The sequence below is a fragment of the Euleptes europaea genome, chromosome 4 (assembly GCF_029931775.1).
Source record: "Euleptes europaea isolate rEulEur1 chromosome 4, rEulEur1.hap1, whole genome shotgun sequence".
Taxonomy (NCBI): domain Eukaryota; kingdom Metazoa; phylum Chordata; class Lepidosauria; order Squamata; family Sphaerodactylidae; genus Euleptes; species Euleptes europaea.
The window spans coordinates 26,437,242-26,460,040 of NC_079315.1; positions in this window are offsets into that span (position 1 = coordinate 26,437,242).

The window sequence follows — 22,799 nt, forward strand, 5'->3', positions numbered from 1 at the left end:
AGAAGAAGAAGAGTTGTTTTTTATATGCTGTTTTTTTTACCTTTTAAGGAGAATCAAACCGGCTTACAATCGCCATCCCTTCCTCTTCCCACAGCAGACACCTTGTGAGGAAGATGGGGCTGAGAGAGTTCTGAGAGAACTATGACTGGCCCAAGGTCACCCAGCTGGCTTCATGTGTAGGAGTGGGGAAACCAACCCAGTTCACCAGATTAGAGTCTGCTGCTCATGTGCATGAGTGGGGAATCAAACCTGGTTCTCCAGATTAGAGTCCACCACTCTACACCATGCTGGCAAGTGACCCACCAAAATGAATGCATTCCACAAACCATGTAAGGTGGCTCACCGGGGACTTGAGACACCCCTCTGTTTTCGCTGTTGCCTGTCCAGGGCTACAGAAACACCATGTGTCCACAACTGGTTCTTCACAAGACATGGCTGGGGGCTGTGGTTGACTCAGTGAGTCAACATTGAGCTGGTCTGTTCGACAGCTTCAGTAAAACAGATATAATCAAAGGTTTTGTCCACAACGGTGTCTTCACAGCTGAGTACTTTCCATCCTTAAAACAAGCCTCCCATCTCAGAGCTTCACTGGACAATGACTGCACGGGGGGAATCGAATCAAAACAATGCTGCTGCGATCACCATGGTGATGGTGGCAAGAGACCAAATAGATTGGTCATGAAGCAGCATGTTCCATCACAACAGGAGTTTGTTTTCTTCTGACTTAATGTTTTCCGATGAATAACTCGGCAGCTCACAAGCCGCACAGTAACAGAATGAAGAATCAAGATCTCCAATGCTCCCAGACATAGGAGAAATGAAGGAACAGTGGGACCTCTGTTTTATCACCAGCTACCCTGTATTTCATGATTTGTTGACGCTTCGGCTGCTAAAGTGACTCCAGTTGGTGTGAAAATGTTGAAGATGTAAGTAAAGAATAATTACCTGTAAGTAAAGCATAATTAAAACTCATCGGTTATTGCACTAGCTCAGATCTATCATGATAAAATAACGTTGCCAACTATCTTTCTTTCTAGAGAGATCCACCAATAGTTACTAGCCATGATGACTAAAAGGAACTAAACCCTGAAAAGACAGAGGTAATTCTGGCTGGAAAGATGGAGGTCTTGAAGGACATTGTTCTCCCCACTTTTGATGGGACTTGCCTGACCCTTGCTGACCCAGTTAAAAGCCTTGGGGCTCTACCGGATACGACTTTATTACTGGAAGAGCAAGTTAATGCAGCTGTAAAATATGCTTTCTACCAACTCAGCCTAGCCCATAACAGAAGCGTAGCCCTACTGTCATATGGCTGATTTGGCCACAATGATCTATGCTTAGGGTTGCCATTTCCCTCTTCGCCACCAGTGGGAGGTTTTTGGGGCGGAGCCTGAGGAGGGCGGGGTTTTTGGAGGGGCGGGATTCCAATGGCATAGAGTCCAATTGCCAAAGTGGCCATTTTCCCCAGGGGAACTGATCTCTATCTGCTGGAGATCAGTTGTAATAGTAGGCGATCTCCAGCTAGTACCTGGAGGTTGAGGAAACAATAGTACAAGGCTCAAACAATCAATTTGCAAAAACATGTATTGGACAATTACAACAGTGAAAGTGCAAAGAGTGTTGAAAACGAAAACTTATAAACTAAGCTAACAATGCACTTTCACTGAGCAACCCTGTTGGGAGCAAGAAAGGTCTGTGTAAGAACGGAGCCTTGACTACTTACCGTGAGGGCTCCTTCTCTTCTGAGGCGGAGGGCATCTTGTAGCTGTGGGTTATTGTCCACGCCCTATCTGGAGAGGCAGGACTAAAAAGATTTCCTGCTGCCCCTTATCAGGACACTAACCCTCTGTTCCTCAGTCACAGGCTTGCCTAGCTCTAGACAGGAACAAACAAGGTATAACAGAACCAACAACGTAACCTTAACCAAAAACACAGGATGGAACATTCCTATAACATGAAAAATAGACAGGATTTGTGACCGGAGCGGTCTGAAACTGACTGTCTTCTGAAGGTATGGTTGATAGCACGTCGTCTTGACTTTTCGCCCGGGTGGGCAAGATGCCCTCCGCCTCAGAAGAGAAGGAGCCCTCACGGTAAGTAGTCAAGGCTCCGTTCTCCTCTGAGGCTCGGGCATCTTGTAGCTGTGGGATCTATAAGAGCTCCCATCAGGGTGGGTCACGCATACTCCTCCACAACGTGCTGTAAAACCCTGCGGCCGAAGGCCACTTGTGCAGATGACCATGTGTTGATCTTTTAATGCTTGACAAACGTAGACACGTTTGACCACGTAGCTGAACGGCAAATTTCGTCAACAGGAGACTGCCTGTCGAACGCCGCTGTTGTAGAGGCGCTGCGAAGCGAATGAGCCGTAATTCCCTGTGGAAGAGGAGCACCCGCAGCTTTATATGCCTCCGCTATCGTGGACTTTAAGGCATAACTAACAGATGCCGCGGACATTCTGAGACCCCTGTTAGGATTGGAGATGTTAATAAACAAGTAGTCCGTCTTTCTCAGATCTGCTGTTCTGTCAATGAAGATGCGCAAGGCTCTACGAAGGTCGAGAGAATGCCAAGATCGTTCCTTTGGACAAGATGGTTTAGGACAGAATGATGGTAAAGAAATGTCCTGACCACGATGAAAAGGAGAGTTAACCTTAGGGATAAAGGTAGGGTCTGGTCTCAATACCACCTTATCCCTATGAAAAATGCACAGACCCTGACGAATGGATAGGGCTCGTAGTTCTGACACTCGTCGAGCCGACGTGATGGCTACGAGGAATAGAACTTTCATCCTCAGGAACTTTAGAGGTACTGTCCGAAGAGGTTCGAAGGGTTCCTTCGTTAGGGCTTTGAGGACGATGTTAAGGTTCCAGGTAGGGAACCGGTGAACCGTAGGAGGTCGAGTCTGGGATACTCCCTTTAGGAAGGAGACAATATGCTGATGTTTGGATAACGAAACTCCATCTACCGTTGGTAAAACCGTAGCTATGGCTGCGACCTGTCTGCGTAGAGTAGAAACTGCCAGGTTTAATCTCACCCCCTCCTGTAAAAACCCCAGGATGCTGTTGATTCCTGGTTGAAGAGGGTCAAATTTCTTTCTACGTGCCCATCTGACAAACGCCTTCCATGATGCGGAATATATGCGCCGGGTCGCAGGTCTGCGGGCCTCAAGTATGGTGTTCACGACCTCTGTAGAGTAACCCAGATTGACAAGGTTCATCCTTTCAAGTGCCAGACGGTCAAACAGAACCAGTGGGGGTCTGGATGGATTAAAGGTCCCTGGCGTAGAGCTCCCCACTGCATTGGAATTCTCCATGGATCTTGAACTGCCAGCTTTCGCAGAGTGACAAACCACGGGCGGCGAGGCCAAAACGGTGCCACGAGAAGTACGTTGGCTTTTTCCGTCTGAATCTTGCGAAGGACCTTCGGAATGATTGGCAGAGGTGGGAAGGCGTACAGAAGAGTCTTTGGCCAAGGATTGAGAAGAGTGTCGATTCTCTCTGCGTCTGGGTGGAAGTATCTCGAGTAGAACCTTGGAAGTTTGGAATTGTCTGACGAGGCGAACAAATCTACCTCTGGAAGACCAAATCTTTGCGTGATAAGACGAAAGGAGTCCTGGTCTAAGGACCACTCTCCTTCGTTTACTTGTTGCCTGCTTAACCAATCGGCTTCCACGTTGAGGGTGCCCTTTATGTGTTCTGCCCGGATTGACAGGAGCTTGAACTGGGCCCACTTGAACAGTCTGACTGCTTCCTGATGCAACGTCGTTGACCTCGTGCCCCCCTGTTTGTTCAGGTGGGCCTTGGTAGTTGTATTGTCCGTCCTGACCAGGACATGATGATTGCAAATGTCCGCTGAGAAGGATAGAAGAGCCAGTCTCACAGCTCGTAACTCTAGTACGTTGATGTGTTGGGTCGACTCCTGAGCAGACCATCGACCCTGGGCAATTTTTCCATTGAGGGTGGCTCCTCACCCCTCCAAACTGGCGTCCGTAAACAGCTGAAGAGGATCCTCGTGTAGGTACTGTGTGGGCTTGGTTAGATTTTCTCTGGACGCCCACCAACGCAAGCTGTTGTGGACCCTGACTGGTAAGGGAATTAGTCTGTCCCGCTTCATCCCAATGTCCCCTTGATATGGACGGAGATGCCACTGTAATTGTCTGGAGTGGAACCTGGCCCAGGGTACCACTGTTATGCATGAAATCATGTGCCCTAAAAGCTTCGCTAGGGACATTAACCTGGCTGATTTGGAGCGGACGGCCAAGGAAGCCCGACTGACAATCTTTTCCACTCTCTCTCTTGACAGGGATACAGTGTTTTTCCGAGAGTCTATACGGACTCCCAGGTGGACCAGAGATTGTGAGGGGCTGAGGGAACTTTTCTTGAAGTTCACTAAATACCCGTGGTCTTGAAGGACCTGAACCACTCTGAAGGTATGCACTCGGGATTGTTCCCTGCATTGTGCACAGATCAGGATGTCGTCCAGGTACGGATGTACCTGGATAGACTCCTGTCTGAGGGTGGCCATAACAGTCACCAGGGTTTTTGTGAATACCCGGGGGGCAGAGGCTAACCCGAAGGGGAGTGCCCTGAACTGATAATGATCCTTGTCGTGGGTGAAACGAAGGAACCTTCTGTGCGATGGGTGGATGAGGACATGGAGGTAGGCCTCCGTCAAATCCACCGCCGTCATAAAGGTCTGAGGCTGGAGGGACTCTATGATGGATTTTAAGGTTTCCATCCGGAAACGTTTGCGCTTCATCTTTCTGTTCACGTATTTTAAATTGAGGATAGCCCTCCAGTCCCCATTTTTCTTCGGAACCGTGAAGAATATGGAGTAGACCCCCATCCCTTTCTCCGGGTTGGGGACCTTCTCCACGGCTCCTATGAGCAACAGATGTTGAATTGCTCTGGCGGTTCTGGCCCTCTTTTCTTTCTTTAGAGGAAAAGGGGAAGAAAGGAAACGATCCCGAGGCAGGGAAGAAAACTCCAGGAGATATCCCTGAGAAATTATCTGAGATACCCACGAATCCGGTTTGGATTTGGCCCAAATGTGACTGAAAGCCTGAAGTCTCCCCCCCCACTGCCAGCAGTGAGGCGTCATTGTGAGTTGTTTTTGGGAAACTTGTCCCCTTTGTCAGACCTAGTCTGGCCTTGTCTCTGGAACTTCCCCCCTTTCCGAAAGGACCTGCTCTGGTTCCAAGAGCTGTTCTGGTTCCAGGAGCCCTTTCTATAATCTGCCCGGTATCTGGGAGAAAACTTGGATGAACGAAAGGACGGGTAGGAAGAGGATCTATTCTCCTTTCGAAGTTGTCTCGGGAGCACGTGCTTCTTATCCCTAGTTTGAATCAAAATCCGATCCATTTTTTCCCCGAAAAGTCGTCCCCCTTTGATGGGGTATGACATGAGGATGGTTTTGGATCTGAAATCGGCTGGCCAAGCCCTGAGCCATAGAGCTCTTCTAATGGACGTGGTGGAAGCCATGGCCCTGGCCGTGAAGGACATTGTGTCCAGGGATGCATCTGCCATGAGAGTAATGGCGCTAAGCACTCTTTCCAGGCCTCTGACTACCCTACGGTTCTCGGCTGGAACCAGTTGTAGAAGCTTTTTAACCCACAAATAAGAAGCCCTCGCAAAAATGGAGGTAGTGGCGCTAGCCTGGATGGCTAGGGCCGAAGCCTCGTGAGCCTTCCTTGCCAGCTGGTCAGTCTTCCTGTCCAACTGGTCACGGATGGAACCTACCCCATCCTCAGGGATCAACCCAGGGGTCTGAAGGTCAGCCACGGGAGCATCTACTACATGAACTTTTAACAATCCATGGCATGGGGAGCCAGGCTATAGTGTTTTTTGACGTAGCCGGAACTTGCTTGTTGGATGAGGGGTTATCCCACTCATCTGTGAGGGCCCTAATGAAGAACTCTGGGAAGGGAACCAGATTGGACTGAGTTCTCCTTCTGGGAAAGCACTCCTTTACTCCCTCTTTGAATTTAGATTTGGGTTCCTCTGAGGACTGTTGTTCCTCATTAAGATCCAGGGCAATCATAGCCTTTGCTAGTAACCCTTGGAAGTCCTCCCCCCAGAGCAGTCTGGGTTGTTGGTCATCAGGGTGAGGGGTCTCGTCCTCGGAGTCGAACTCCCCTTCCTCACGTTCTTCTCCTGCTGACTCCTGGTCAGAAGAAGGAGTATCCTGATGGCTAGGGGAGTCAGAGCCAGATTGAGAAATCTGCTGTGACTGTGACTTTCTGGCGGCCTTAGTGGGCCATGAAGCGGATGTCTCTCCCCTGGATGTCCCCCCCGAGGTGGATGGACTGCCCTCCTCCCCCACGGAGTTGGAATGGGAAGCCACAGTGGAAGGGGATCCTGAAACCCCACCAGAAAACTGGGGCAGGCGCATTTGAAAAGCCTGAAAGGCTTGCCACTGCCTCTGTAATGCTATATTAACCATATCGTTGGCCTGATCTGCGGTTAAAAACCTCCCTGTTGCCGCCTCTGAGGTGGGAAAGGGATTAAAAAATGGTTGATGGGCCGATGCCTGTTGCATAGGCATAAAGTGGCCCCCTATAGGCCCTAAGGAAAAGGCGGGAAGAGGTACTGCAGGCTGCCTTTCTGCATGTTCCGAACGGGGGGGGGTACGTTACCACCTCCCGACGGGAGACCTTGCATTGCCACGGGATCCAGAGTCGCGGGCGAGGTCGCTACTGAGGAGGGCTGGATCCGCGAGTAGACAGTCGGGTCCTTCCCGCTGGCTCTCGCTGCGCCGGAAAACTTCCCGTTGCCGCGTCTCCTGCGTTTAAGGCCGGCAAGGGTCGGGGCTGTTTTTCGCGCCTTCTTATGCCTGGGCTGTGAGGCGACTTCCCGGGTCTCCAGCAGCTCTCCGCTCTCCTCTGTTGCCGGCGCGGGTCCGCTCCCGCCATCCTTGGGCTGCGCGCTGCTGCCCGGGGCGAATTGGACCAGCCCCAGTGAGTAATCTTTCTCCGAGAGAAGGTCGTCTTCTCTATTCAAAATGGCGTCCGCCATTTCCCCCCCCCCTCTTCTTCCCGACACAAGACTAAGGACGACACCAGGAAGGTCGGGAAAAGACACCGGGTAGGTAGGATAGGGTGGGGAGGTAAATGGTAAGAAATAGAGGAAAAGATTGAGGGAAAAAAACACGAAAAGCCTCTAAAACCTAAGCCTAATCCCAGAGCTGTGAAGATCACTGCTCTCTCCACTAGGCAGGACAAAAGACTGAGGAACAGAGGGTTAGTGTCCTGATAAGGGGCAGCAGGAAATCTTTTTAGTCCTGCCTCTCCAGATAGGGCGTGGACAATAACCCACAGCTACAAGATGCCCGAGCCTCAGAGGAGAATCCTGCATTCAAAACCTTGCTGAATGAACATTGAAGAAGTATTGTTTTTGGTTTGAATGGAGAGCTGAAGAAGCCGCCCGCGGGGGTGGCGAAAACACAAGACATCCGGACGACGTTCCGCTTCTCCTCCCGACTTTCGTTCCCTCCATACAAGCAAAAGATATACTAGTCATGAACTTTTATAGAGTCTTCCTGACTTCATATTGAAATATATCTAATGAATTGAACATATTTATTGACTTGAACCTATCAACTTTTAAGACTATAATTGTTAGCTTAGTTTATAAGTTTTCGTTTTCAACACTCTTTGCACTTTCACTGTTCCAATACATGTTTTTGCAAATTGATTGTTTGAGCCTTGTACTATTGTTTCCTCAGCCAGACTTTGCTAGTACTAGTGCATATTTTCTCAGCAGTACCTGGAGGTTGGCAACCCTATCTATGCCACGGTAACATCAAGACTAGACTACAGTGATGCTTTGTGCATTGGTCTCCCCTCAAAATTTGGAAAATCCAGCTGGGGCAGAATGCCTCAGCTCAGCTATTATCAGGAGTCAGACGGCGCATGCATATCACTCCCATTCTGCAGACACCCAATTGGCTGCCCATTTGTTACTGGGCTCAATCTAAAATATTGTCTGTCACATACAAAGCCCTTCATGGCCTTAGTCCCTCTTCTCTGTGGGAACACCTCTCCCCGCATGCACCTCTTGTGTCAGCAGGGGCTTTTGCAGGGGCAAAACCAACAACTGCCCTTACACAGGCCTTCTCTATTGTGACCCTCACCTAGTGGAATGGCCTGCCCAAGGAGGTCAGGAAGGCTCCCACTCTCCTGGCTTTCCACAAACTCTGTAAAACTGAATTCAAGACTGGTCTTTTCTGCACAGGTAATAGGGCTGCACTGTACAAACTAAGGCAAAGACAGAATGAGTGTAGTGTAGTGGTTAAGAGCAGAGGACTGTAATCTGGTGAACCGGGTTGGTTTCCCCACTCCTACACATGAAGCCTGCTGGGTGACCCTGGGCTAGTCACAGCTCTCTCAGCCCCACCTACCTCACAAGGTGTCTGTTGTGGGGAGAGGAAGGGAAGGTTATTATAAGCTAGTCTGATTCTCCTTAAAAGGTAGAGAAAGTTGGCATATAAAAACCAGCTCTTCTTCAGAAACACTCACCCATTTTTTATTCAGTTGTGATTTATATTCTTTTATAAGACCTTCTCTTATTACTCCGTTGATTTCACACTTTCCTGTTTGTTCTCACGACTATCATTTAATCTGTCTGCTGTCTGGTAAAGATAAGGCCTTTATTCTATCCGTAGTTTACTGTTCAACGGCTGCTTTGAAGAAACTCGAAAGTTATTAGCAAGTTACGCCTAAATGCTTATTTGCATACAGGCACTTTTTTTTTGCACTGAAACTGGAACAAAATGGTTCATAGACTTACTTGGATAAATGATTAGGGACTGGGTTCTATACTGCTGTGTATAGCTTGCTGTAAGTAGGAAGGATCCTATTATGTTATCATTGTATTGCTTGATGTGTCATGTTAATACTTATGCAATGCTTCAGTTTTGTCTTGTAGATCAGGGGTGGGGAACCTTTTTCCTGCCAAGGGCCATTTGAATATTTGTAACATCATTCGGGGGCCATACCAAGCATAGATCTCCCAGTGTGGGGGTGGGAGAAGGGAGAGGCTAGGGTTGCCAGGTCTCCAGCCACCACCTGGAGGTTTGGAAATTAGCACGGGAAAGTGGTACCACTTTCCCGTGCTAATTTCCAAACCTATTTGGTATAGGCATGGAGGTGCCTTCATTTTTGTTTGGCTTACCACCTGGAGGTTGGCAACCCTAGGAGAAACTATGCAGAGAAGGGAGGGAGGGAAAGAAGGAAGGAAAGAAAGAGAAAGAGGGAAATGAAGAGAGAGAGAGAGAGAGAGAGAAAGAAAGAAAGAAAGAAAGAAAGAAAGAAAGAAAGAAAGAAAGAAAGAAAGAAAGAAAGAAAGAAAGAAAGAAAGAAAGAAAGAAAGAAAGAAAGAGGGGGGAGGGAGGGGTTCCTGCCCCCCCCACGCAAACCTCCTCGGCTTCTCCCCCACACACACACACGCAAGCACAACAGGTAGAAGTCTCCGCGGTTTCCTCCACATACACACCCCATAAACAAGGATGCACCGGACGCAAGTGAGAAGGACCCTCCGCGGCTTCCTCCACCCCCCTCCCATAAACAAGGATGCACCCGGCTGCAGGAGCAGATGGGCGTGAGTGGGAAGGAGCCTCCGCAGCTTCCTCCACCCGCCCCCTAAACAAGGATGCACCCAGCTTCAGGAGCAGTCGGGCGTGAGCAGGAAGAAGCCTCTGCGGTTTTTCTCCCGACACATCTGGGTGGCCCTGCGGCAGCCATGGCAGCGGCTTCTGCAGGAAAGTCCCACGGGCTGCAGCCAATGATGTTGGAGGTTCCCCACCCCATTGTCGATTTCTGCTTGGTTCCAGTCATCTACAATTCTAATGTCCCACTTTGTTGATCGTACTGACTCACTCTGTGTAATCCTCCTTAAATCCCTGTGAGAGAGATGGATTATAAATAATGTAAATAAATACATTAAATAAACCTCTACATCTAGAGGCAATAAACCTCTGAACAGTAATGCCAGGGAACAGACTTGGCCTGTATGCTTGGGTTGCCAGCTCCAGGTTGGGAAATACCAGAAGATTTGGTGGTGGAGCCTTAGGAAGGTGTGGTTTGGAGAGGGAAGGGACTTCAATGCCATAGAGTCCAATTGCCAAAGCGGCCATTTTCTCCAGGTGAACTGATCTCGATCAGCTGGAGATCAGTTGTAATAGCGGGAAATCTCCAGCTAGTACCTGAAGGTACCCTACTGTATGCCCTGTTTGATGACCCTCCAGAGCAGTAATCCTCAACAATCACTCAAGTGCCATGGCACACACAGATACATTTCCTGGCACCCATTTTTTAATTCAACAAAGCTTCTCTTTCACAAAACAAAGGGCCATTTCTGGCTTTCCTCCATGTCACTGGATGTGGAGGTGCTGCAGAAGAACTTAGGAGGCACAACCTTGCTGTTTGGAGGGATGGTAACAAGGGGTACCGCCTATTCTGAAACAGCTTCTTCCAACATAGGAAGATGCTTGGTTTGCAGCCACCCAACATTTTGTGATTGGCTGCAGCTCTCTAGTGTCTGGCATTGTACTGAATGCTGGAGATCATTATGACTGCTTGAGTTTCTCAATTTTCCAGTCTAGATCTTTGTATTATCTATCCCTCAACAAACTATTTCTGTTTTCAGTCTCTTCAGATTCTTCAGATTCTTCTTCTTCTAGTATTCCTGTCAAGGCAGTGGAGTCACCGTTAACATTTTCAAGCGATCCTTACAGCTGTGTGGGCTGTTGCCCAGACTGGTGGTGCAGAACTTCAACCAGCAGCTGTTAGGGATGATAGCAGGTGGAAGGAGGGTTTCTTCTTTATGTGCAAGCTATTTGATGGTGGATTTGGGCTGGGCTGTGAAGTTGGCCACATTTTCAGGTACACATGTCTTCTGGGCCACATGTAGTAACAAGGGACAGTCCCTATTTTGGGGTACCTTTCCCTCATGGGCATTCTTAATGATTCTGGGGCCCTGGACAAAAGTTCAGAATCGGGCTCCAAAATCACTGCCACATACTTTGCCTGCCCTCCCCATCTGGTAAGGTTGCCAATCTCCAGGTACTTGAGTTGAGGAAAATAAACAGATCTCCTGCTATTCCCTCCAGCTGACAGAGATCCCTCCAGAGATTACCTGGAGAAAATGGCTACTTTGGCAATTGGACTCTATGGCATTGAAGTCTCTCCCCTCCCCAAACCCCACCCTCCTCAGGCTCCACCCCAAAAACCTCCCGCCGGTGGCGAAGAGCGACCTGGAAGCCCTACCAACTGGGCCACCCCAGTGTAGTGGAATTGACCTAGCTGAGGTTCACCTGAGCTGGAGGCCAGTAAACAAATCAGAGAGAGACCTTGCCAAAGAGAAAATTGTATTTACCGGTAAAGGAGAGGTCAAACTTCTAGCAGACTGCTAGAGATGACATCACTCAGATACAAGCGAGAACCAGTAACAGGCATAGTCCCATAAAGATATGTGTCACTTATTCATAAGTTTAGAAGAAATCACATGATTATAATGACGCTTACGTTGGCATAAAATTCCCTTCCAAATAACAGGTATTTTCCATTATTTGCATTGATGAGTTGTGCTTACTGAAAATCAAAGTCCTGCTTTCTGTCTCTTACTTTTGTCTACTGATTAGCCACTGAGTAAATATGCAAGCAGCTCTTCTCTGCAGCTATCTTTCATGCCAATAGCTACTGCATGTGATCTCTAAAATCCATTATTTAAACCCACTTATTTATTCCCTAATTAAGTCACTTCCACATCACCAGCTTCAAGCAAGGGAGTTGGGTTCACAAGCTGGCCACTGCCCAAGCCTCTGAGGGGCACATTCACATGCTCTTTGCTGGCTGCTGCTGCTCGAGACCTGGAGGGGGTGCATGCATGTGCTGGCCAGCCATTACTTTCCCCTGGAGCAACATAGGTATGTGGTGGCCAGCTACTGTTTGAGTTCTGGAAGGGGCAAGAGCAGCAACTGGTCACTGCCTGAGCCTCAGAGGGGTGCATGGGAACTGGCTGGCTGCTTCTTTCCCACTCTGTATGGGGCAGGGCCATAGGCCCAGGACAGATGCTCCTGTTGCCCTGTGGCTTAGACTGTCTGCTCTCACTGGTAAATTTTTATTACTGTCTTCTAGGGAGATAGTGGCAATGGCATTTTCAAACTGTGAGAGTACAAACACTGGCTCTTCAGTTTTCAGCTCCTTTCTGCCCTCTAGAAGTTTAATCTTGGAAGGTGGGGAACTGATACATCTTGACATACTTGCACCCAATACCCATGCATGTATGTATGTGGACACAAAATGCCAATATGCTTCTTTTCTTCCATCCCCATTCCAATAACCCGGATTCTAAATTTCTTCAAGTTGCCAGTGCCATTTATTAAGTACAACAGAATGCACTGCGAGAAGATGTTCTATGAAACATACATTGGTAAGTACAAACTAACAAAACTTGCTGTGGGTAGCTAGCAGAACCACCTTAGAAGCCAGAATGGGACAGGATATTGCAGAGTAAGTAAATATAGTCTACAGCAGTAGAGGAAAAGCCTTTAGCAATGTGTCATAGCTGGGGCAAGCCTCAGGCAGTGGCACAGTGAGGGAATAGGAAGGACCACATTACAAACATGCAAGAATGCTCCTATTTTCATCTCTGAAATATTGGAAAGTATGCCAAGGAAATGAAGAGATGAACAATCTTGGTATATGTGCGCAAGTTCACTAGAGACTTTAGAGTTGGAATCTACCCAAGGCTGAATTGGAGAATTTTTAACCTGTGGTGGTAGATCATGGATTTCTGAATGACACCATTATTGCAAATTGACTGGACTCTTTTGGAACCTTTCAGAAATGGGCAGAGGGTCGTGCTGATCATGTAGTTCTAACTTGGGTATGACCTGATGTTGCCCATTACAAATGGTAGACATTGTAGAAGACTTTTCTTCAAAAGCCTGTCACTAGGGTTGTGAATATCGATAAACACAAACCTAAGATAAACCCAAAATTAGCTGTTTTGGCAATATTCGGTTTTTGGTTTTACCAAATATCAAAAACTGGGAATAAAGCTGAAGCCGGATAGCCCATCACCAAATCAGCTGAATAGGTATTTGGCTTTTTCAACTTCAGCTTTCCCCAGGCTTTTTCCTATGGGAATTTTTAAAATGAGCTCTGTGGGAGGCATTTTTGGAGGTAGAGTCCCCACATTTTCAGGGTAGCTTCAAGGGACTCTCCTTGCATGAACCGCAAAAGTTAGGTGAATATTGGGTCATGGATCTGAATTTATGGGGTCCCAAAGGGGTTGACCCCCTCCTCCATAGAGAAGCATTGTAAAGTTTAAACTTTATAATGCTTCTCTATGGAGGAGTGGGGCAACCCCTTCGGGACCCCATAAAATCAGACCCCCTGGCCCAAACTTTACTAAACTTTGTGTTTCATGCAAGGAGAGTGCCTTGCAGCTGCGCTGTGAATTTGGCGATATTACCACCAAAAATCCCCCCGGGGTTAATTTTAAAAGTACTTACTTTTCATAGTCTGTAATGGGTACCTTCTTCCTCAACCAAGAATGTGAGAAAACTCAGTTTCCCATGAATGCTTGCAATGGGCCCTCACAAAGCTGTGGGTAGCGATGGGTGGGCCCATTGCAAGCATTCATGGGAAACCAAGTTTTCCCACATACTTGGCTGAGGAAGCAGGTGGCCATTACAAACTATAAAAATTAAGTACTTTTAAAATTCTCGGGGGTGTGTGTGTTGAGGTAGAGTTGCCAAATTTGCAGCATAGCTTAACCCAAAAGACAGGGGTCTCAAAGAGGTCGACCCCCCCCTCCATAGAGAAGCATTATAAACTTTACCATGCTTCTCTATGGAGAAGGGGGGCAACCCCTTCAGGACCCCATAAAATCAGACCCCCTGACCAATCTTCACCAAACTTTGGTGCTCATGCAAGGAGAGTCCCTTGAAGCTACTCTGAAAATCCCCATAGACTATAATGTGTGTGTGTGTGTGTGTTAAGTGCCGTCAAGTCGCCTCCGACTCATGACAACCCCATGAATGAAAGTCCTCCAAAATGTCGTATCTTTGACAGCCTCGCTCAGATCTTGCAAACTGAGGGCTGTGGCTTCCCTTATTGAGTCAACCTATCTCTTGTTGGGTCTTCCTCTTTTCCTGCTGCCCTCAACTTTTCCTAGCATGACTGTCTTTTCCAGTGACTCTTGTCTTCTCATGATGTGACCAAAATACGATAGCCTCAGTTTAGTCATTTTAGCTTCTAGGGTCAGTTCAGGCTTGATTTGATCTATAAACCACTGATTTTTTTTGGCAGTCCACAGTATCCGTAACACTCTCCTCCTCCACATTTCAAAGGAATCTATTTTCTTCCTATCAGCTTTCTTCACTGTCCAGCTTTCACACCCATACAATAATGGATCCATTTTTTTTAGTAAACCCAGAAATAAAGCTGAAATACCCCTTTACCAGTATGGGTATTTGGCTTATTCTGGGTTTACCAAAAAATTGGACCCAATAAACCCGAACCCAAAATTTACTGATTTTTTTTTTTTTTTTTTTTTTACAACCCTACCTGTTATTTCTGACTCCCACATGCACTTTTCAGGAGAAATCTGTTTATACGGAAGCTTTGAGGCAACACAGATCTGATGCAGATGTAGTGCCTTTCCTACTACCAGGAACCACCGTCTTAACCTCCTGCGCTGTGGCCCCTCTCATTCTTCTGAGACTCGGCTTCTGCTGGTTTCTCTTGCTCTTGTTTGAACCCCATGAACAGAGAATTAAACAAGGAGGGGTTTTTTTATAGCTCTCAACTTCTTTATTTTGAGGGTGAGCCTGAACTCAGAGCACCGTCTATAATCCTTTCTTTCCCAGCCAGCATCTATGTGTGTCTAAAGAGCCATCAAATCACAGCTGACTTACGGCAACCCCAGCAAGGGTCTTTCAAGGAAAGTGAGAAGCACAGGTGGTTTGTCATTGCTTCCCTCTGCAGAGTCTTCCTTGGTGGTCTCCCTTCCAAGTACCCACCCTGCTGATATTCTGAGGCCTGATGAGCTCAAGCTATATCATGCCACCTTTCCTCCCAGCCATTATCTGTGGAGCCTTAAATAAGCCTCTGCAATCAACCTGTGCCTATTGTCGGGGGGGGGGATCCTTGCAAGGTATCTAGCTTCCCCTTTTGCTTTCAGCCATTTCTACTGTTCACCTGGATCACAGTTCCCCTGACAGCGATGTCACAAATATTACTGATTCCTCCCTGGCTGCCCATGTCCTCCTGGGATAAGCTGTAGCTCAGTGGTAAAACCTCTGTGCTAAAAAATAACATCTGCTCTAAAAAGAAAAAAAGAAAAGATGGTTGAAAAAATAAGGCTTATTTAAAACATGAAGATTTCTATTACTTCAACTATATATATATATATATATATATATATATATATATATATATATATATATATATATATATATATATATATATATATATATATATAATCATGCAGGGTAATAATACAAAGTCCAAGAATAAGCTTCAGGTAGAATTTTTAAAGATCTGAGGTCATTTGTTGTTTCTGATCTTTTATAAGCATAAATATTATAGTCTGATGTGCCATGAAGGTGTGTAATTTAGAGTGACTGGTGCTTCAATAAACAATGGATTTAGATAACTCGGGGTAAAATGTCATTTGCTGCATCTACTTGAACTCTGTAAATTAGTATTCTTCATTTATGCAGCAGCCTCCCTAATGAAATCTACTAACCGCCACAGCATAGGTGTTTTCGAAGTTGGTTGAAAAAGTCACTTTTAATTAAGAGCCTTTCTTTTAATGCATCATTTTTCTTTGCTCATTATCTCAACCCGCAGTAATTGGAAATGAAGGCCTGGGGCCACAGAGGACTACTTGGGCTCCATTTGAATGTTCGGCAGACATTGCAGATGGAGCACTCCAAATTATAAATAATCAGATTAGGCCTTTATCTGAAAGCCCTGTCACAGGAGCTTGAAGAGCAGCAGAAGCAGTCTAATCTTGTCAGTCCAAAGGCCATGATATATTGCTAAATGGCATCATAGCCCATGGCAGGGCCTGTCAATAATTGATGGCAGGGATTAAACACATTTCCCCGTCATTCCATTCATGGCTCTGCTTCAGCCAGGGATGCCACTGTGCCAGTCCTGGTGGTGCGAGACTCCATTGGGCCAGCTGCCTGGCACCCAGCCAATGGAAGGGCTCACGAGCAGACTGGGAAGTAAAAACAGCCCTAGAGTAAGCCAAGCTGAGAGGCCCCTGTGGAGCTACAAGCCAGCACTGTGGGGTTGCTCAGAGGCACAGACAATGGGTATTAGGTTACCCTTTGCTTCCTCATGTAAACTACTAGTAGTGTGGGAAAAGACATTTGGCAAATTGCCATCAATTACCGGTGCCAATGAAAGGTCTGAGCCAAGAAACACCTGAAGCTCTATCAGAGTTGACAGAACTTGGTTGTCCTTGCTCTTGGCCACCAGTAGCCTTCCAAGGCAATGGCCTGCTAGGAAATTTCCCTGTAAGTCAAATGGCCAGTCCATCTTTGTGAGGGCTAAAAGATGCTTACCAGAAGGCCTCCTTTTCCTCACACATGCCACTGTCCCCTCCCCTCTTTTTTGAATCTCCACAAATTGACACATAGGAGAATTTTTTTTTCATCTCCTTCATGGGGTTCTTAAAGTGAAGGATATAAATATGCCTGGTATCGTGACTGGTTATGCCACAACTAGAATGGACAGGAATTGTGCAGGTTGCTCAAACATAGGTATGCCCAACTGATGAGCATGCTGAGGCATCTAAGGAAGAAGTGCTGTTCCCAAAACAGCCCATCATTCAATAGAGCAATGGGGTGGGATGAGGAGAGAGGTGCCTTGGTGCTGAGTAGCATCAGTCAGATCCTTAAGAGTTGGATCTTACCATCTTTTCCACACTGGCAAAAGAGAGAGGAGGAGCCATGTAGGACCATCAAAGAAGCTATGCCAGGGATTGTGCATGAATGCAGAATGGTGGAATGCAGGCTACAGTGAGAGGTGGAACTGGGAAGACCAAGCTGAAAAGTTGGTAGGCTCTGACCCTTAGTTACTTGAGAGGAGCTCTGGGACAGGGGAATGAGGGCTGGCTCCTCCCATCATAGTTAATGTGCAAGCTATAGTACATGTTGGAATAGGCAATGTCTGGTGTACAAAGAAGAGAAGAAGACCCTTCAGGGGGCAGCAAGAAGACAATTAGATCGGATAGTGGGGTCATCAACTTCTCTCCTGTTAAGTGTCATTCCTTGCTGACCCAGGGCTAAATGGGAGGGAATAGGCCGCGCTATAGTAATAAACCACTTACTAGGCAATTTAATACAACTAATCTTTATTAAACAACATTTTTTCATAATAGTTGAAAGATAGGAATGTTAATTGGAATGTAATCGGCCACAACTGGCAACCACCTCCGGCAATTCTTTTGCTGATTTGAGGTTACTTGCTTCCATGGGGACCCGGGCATTGAAAAAGGGATACGAAAACCTGCCATGAAGCAGTCCATCAAATATTGTGCCGCTGCCTTGTTGGGATATTCATTCAATAGAGGCCTTAAGGCATCCCTCCTAATAGGTGGGCAGGCCAGGCCCCCTAACACTAGCTCCTTATTTAGTGGATGTATTAGTGTTGGTTGAAGGGCTGCTCTTTTTTGCTATTGGAAGAGCCTGACCTGCCTCCTCGAAAGGGAGGCTGACCCGAATTGCCACGTGGGCAAGAAATGCGTGGATGGGGGCCAAAACAGGACTCACAGCAGTGGTCAAATCTGCATGCCTTACGCTGGCATTTTCCTTGTCCATAGCTCCAGCATATACACCGATTGGCATCCTGGCGGGGTTTATTGGCCCAAGTTGGCCTACTACCCTCAGTTCTCCCCTTAATATGCGGACCCACTTTTACGAGCCAAAGTTTATCATTGATGAGGTCCCAGCGGGTTCTCTCATTCTGAGAGGCCCATTTTCTAAAGGCCTCGTCGTAGTCGATGACGGCAGAGTCGCCAGCCAACGCTCTGGCTCTTAACACATTGCCTAAATGATTGAGAAGATGCCACCCCCGTTCAGGGTAGGCGGAGGCCACCACCCCGACAAATATGTTATAACCGGCCATCCATTTATCGAAAGACCTGTCCCCTGCCCACGGCTTGTCCTTCTTTTTGTCTTTTGATGAGGTCCTAGATCTGCGCCCTTCTTCCACTTTGGGTTTGCTAAGACTGAGTACGTCTACGTAGTACCTGTTGAGGATATCTTCCCTTAGCCTTCTAGGAAGGTGAATCCCAGGAGGATCCTCCTCATTCTGGAACATGGGAGGGAGGAAGAAGCCTCAGTCGAGTTGACTGGGCTCCCACACGTCTCTGCCCTCCCGTCCACCCAGCTTTTTGGCTTGGCGGCGCCTGCGCCTAAGAGCCCATACTGGCAAGCCTGGAACAGAGGCTGAGGCCAACCAGTAGTCGTCCCCATTGCCCAGAGAGGAGTCACTAGAGAAAGATGACTCACCCTCAGAGGTCGAGGAATCAGAATGAGCTGCCTTCTTCTTTCTAGCCAGCTTTTTACTACCCCTTTTCTTGGCTGGGTGTCTCCTGTGCCTGGCCCGGCATGGTTCTTCACTAGAATCTGAAGAGCTGGAGGAAGAGGGGACCCTCTTCCTCCTCCTGGTGGTGGCCGGCCGGCCTCTAGGTTTCCCAGGCCACTAGGACCTGGGGCATCCTCAGCCTCAGGCTGTTGGGCATTGAGCCTGCTGACAGTATTAGAAAGCTGCTCAACTGCATATGAGAGGTCCTTAAGGGTGGCTGTACGCAGTCTATCCCTGGACCCGAAGACAGTGGCTGGGGATGTAGGTGAGGGCATCTGAGACCTTCCCCCCAAACCTGCTGCTTGGCCAGTTCTAGATGTCAAAATATCACCTGTAGTTGAATGCCTAGCCCTCCTCCTGGTGGCTGTGCTGATGCTAGCATCGCTTGGAGCAGGCCCAGGACCAGCTGTCCTTGCGGCGGCCCGTACCCTGGTCCAGCAGAGCGCCCAGCAGTGCTAGCCGAGCAACCCGCAGAAGTCAGGCATGCCCAAGATCGCCTGGCTGCCCCAGCCCTCCCCCTTGTATGAGTGATGGAACCCCCCCTCTTAGGGGTATTCTTGCGTTTTGGAGGCATGGCAAAGCCCTGCAGTGCTTCCCCCAGGCAGCCTTATAAGATGTGATGGAGCTGCCCTGGCCCAATAAGCCTGGAGGCTGTAAAACGTCCTTTTAATGGAATGGCTATGAACTGAATGCCGCCTCCAACAGGAGGAGCGGTAGCCCGAGAATAACTAAATACTGCCTCCAGTAGGAGGAGCGATATCCCCGTTGCTAGGAAAAACCGGGGGGGGGGGAGGGGGTTATGCTCCTGATGCAAGCCTGCTTGGCTTTACAAACAGATGGGAGCCGGCGGTATTTGCGGCGGTCGGCCCTCAAGATGCTGCTGCTCTTAGTGCTAAGCTGGTCTGCACAGCGGCGGCAAAATGTCCGCCGTTGCTCCGCCTCGCTCCGAAAAGTGCCCGGCGCCCACTTGCTCCACTGACCTCCCCTCTCTCTGTGCTTGTCCACTCCTTGTGTGTGTTCTCTCTCTCGCTTGTCCGCTCTCTATCTCGCTTGTCCGCTCTTCTGTTTATTCTCTCTCTCTCTCTCTCTCACTTCGATCGCTCTCTCTCTCTCCTACACCGCTTCTTCCACCTTCAAAACAAAGACGGAGTGAGCTGGAGGCGAGCCCGCCCACTGTTTTATACTGCCGAGGGGGGTTAGCCCCACCCCCGGGCTCCCGTCCACGGCCCCCATTGGCTAGGTGCCCCCAGGCTCCAGCCAATGAGAGGCTGTTGCCGGGGAGGGCAGGACCGGCACGAGCCGACGGGTGCGCGCAAACGCACATGTCGGCTGGCCGGCCATTTCCCCTCCCGGCTCCCAGCGCTCAGGGTTCTCCCTCCTGCCGCGGGCAGCAAACACGGCTCCCGTTGAGGCGGGAACCGGAGCTTGTCTGCCTTCAGATTCCTACTTTTAGAGCAATATCCTGCTTCATCTCGGAAGTTCTACACTTAGTGTCTCTCTCTCAGCTAATGATGTAGTTAGGACACTGTCTCTGTTTCTCCTCGTCACTATCAAGTATGTTACTTCCTGAATAAAGCTTTATCTACCCTTTAATCATGTTGTACATCTTTGCTGTGTTGATTACTCTGCCAACAGGATAAAGAAAAAACAGAGGTAAACACTGACCAAGCTTGGAGTCATGGTGAATTTGCTGCTTAAGTTATAGCTCTGCACTTACTAGTTAAATGAATAGCTTGAGGATTCAGAGCAGCCATTTCATAAACCTTAGTTTAGGCCCTATATTGTTGTTTTGTGTCTTCATTTTTGGGTGGGTGGGTGGGTACAATAGTAACTAGTAAAATTCTCGCTGGGTGGTGGGAATAGGTAAAGGGTAGCAGTGCCGGCTGTTTTAGCCAGTTATATTTTATTTAGTTCTTAGGGATGATTTAGAATTCCTTACCCCTGTTTGGATCCCAAAACACTAATTTCAATTTTGCTTCTCCCTTGTGGAAATCAAATTCATGATCCTTAATTTTCAAGCAATTTCAGTGTGCCCAACATGATATCCAACTATCAGGGTTGGATATGGTGCACACTTTGATCTTTCTCACAGCAACTCCTTGTCATAGCAAAGAGCCAGTACTGGCTTTCTTCTACCTCAATGGAGCAGGGGATGTTTCTGAAGAATCCAAGAGACTTTACTTTGTGTCTGCAGGGAGCACTCTTTTGAAAACTGTCAATATGATAGGAGGATGCTTGGCTTGAAACCTCTCAACATTTGGTAGAATCTTCTAACATTTTGAGATGGGATCCCCTCCCCCCCCCCATGTCAACTATTGTGATGTGGCATCAGCTCCCTGTTCTCAAAATTCTTGAAGCACCTACAGGCTCAACAAAGTTGGGGTCTCCTTGCAATTTTCTCAAATATACATGTTTTTCAATGTTACTTGTGCATCAACACAATGCATATACAGGTAACATTTACTCATCCCTACTGGTGCACTGCATTAGACAATACTTTTTATTCTCTCTTTTGCATACCATCTTGGGTGATTTCCACTGGGAAAATTGGCATCACTATCAGAAGCCAGTGTGGTGTAGTGGTTAGGAGCAGTGGACTCTAATCTGGTGAACCGGGTTTATTCCCCCACTCCTACACATGAAGCCAGCTAGGTGACCTTGGGCTAGTCGTAGTTCTCTCAGAACTCTCTCAACCCCACCTACCTCACAAGGTATCTGTTGTGGGGAGAGGAAGGGAAGGAGATTGCAAGGTGGTTTGATTCTCTTTAAAAAGGAAGAGAATGTCAGCATATAAAAACCAACTCTTCTTCTTCTTCTTGAAAGATGATGTATAGATCACCTTTAGAAATGACAACTGCACAAATACCACAGGTTCCCTTTGACTCCTCAGATCCTGACCTACTTTCACACATGCCGAATAATGCACTTTCAATCCACTTTCAATGCACTTTGAAGCTGGATTTTACTGTGTGAAATGACAAAATCCACTTGCAAACTATCGTTAAAGTGCATTGAATGTGGATTGAAAGTGCATTATTTGGCATGTGTGAAAGTGCCCAGTGTTGGAGAAAGATGTAGTCATGCTGGCTGCAACATGGCTTAAGCTTCACTATCTTTTCTTCCCCTGCTGAGTGACAGATGGTATGAATAGCTATGGTATGACAGTGAACATAGGTGTCACCACCTGTTGCTAGTTATTTCCATTGGCCCTGACCATGAAACACTTTTCATTCCCTGCCTTTTAACAGTTCATTCACTAGCAGGGAAGCAACATATCAAAAAGGTACATAGGAAATCCTTGATGTTGTTCATTACTATGACCGTTCCTCCTTGTATTGGAAAAGCCACAATTAACGCTCTGCTGTTCTTCTGGAGATGTCCATGCCTGTTGATGGATGGTACCCCAGGGATAGCCAATGAAGGAGCACTGAAGACAATAGTGTGTTTCTCTGACTCTGTTTTGCTTTATGAACAAAACCAATTTGAAAAGCCCATGGGATTAAAATATCCATAAGAAGAAGCTGTGTTGGCATTCCATTCATGATTTCTCCTTTTTCATTTTGCCAGATCTTGCTCAGGTTGGAGAAAACAGTGCTTTTTTTCCAAGAAAGGAAGCAAAAAGACATATGCTGAGAAGGCTACAATTATCATACATGTTGTACGTCTGCTTCAGGTAGCATTTGCATCATGGTGTTTTCTGAGACAGTGGTTATTATTGTAATGGAACACACAATGAAAGCCAATTTGTTCCAATTTACTTCTAAGATACTCAGCTCTGAACACACGGATAGAAATATCTTTACTAATGTGTTGTCAAAGGAACACAGACCTATTAGAAATAAAAACTAATAAACAAGTCCAAGTCCTGAGATACCACACAACAAATCTGTATGTGTGACAGTATGGCTCACTGTTTGTTTGTTTTCTGTTTTGTCAGGTTTTTCTTCTTTTCCAGAGCAGTGATGGTCAACTAATCTGTCCCACCATTTCTATCTGGCCCCTGGAATGGGAAAGATCCCTCCTCCATCCTAAGGCATCTTCTTCCAATGTAAATAGCTGTTCCACTGGAGGAAGAGCCACTCAAGTTGGAGGAAGTCTCCTTAGGTTGGAATAAAGGTTCAAATTTAGCAAAACGGTAGTAGTAGGATACGTAGTGATGATTATGGGCCCCTGGGCAAACCAGTGTG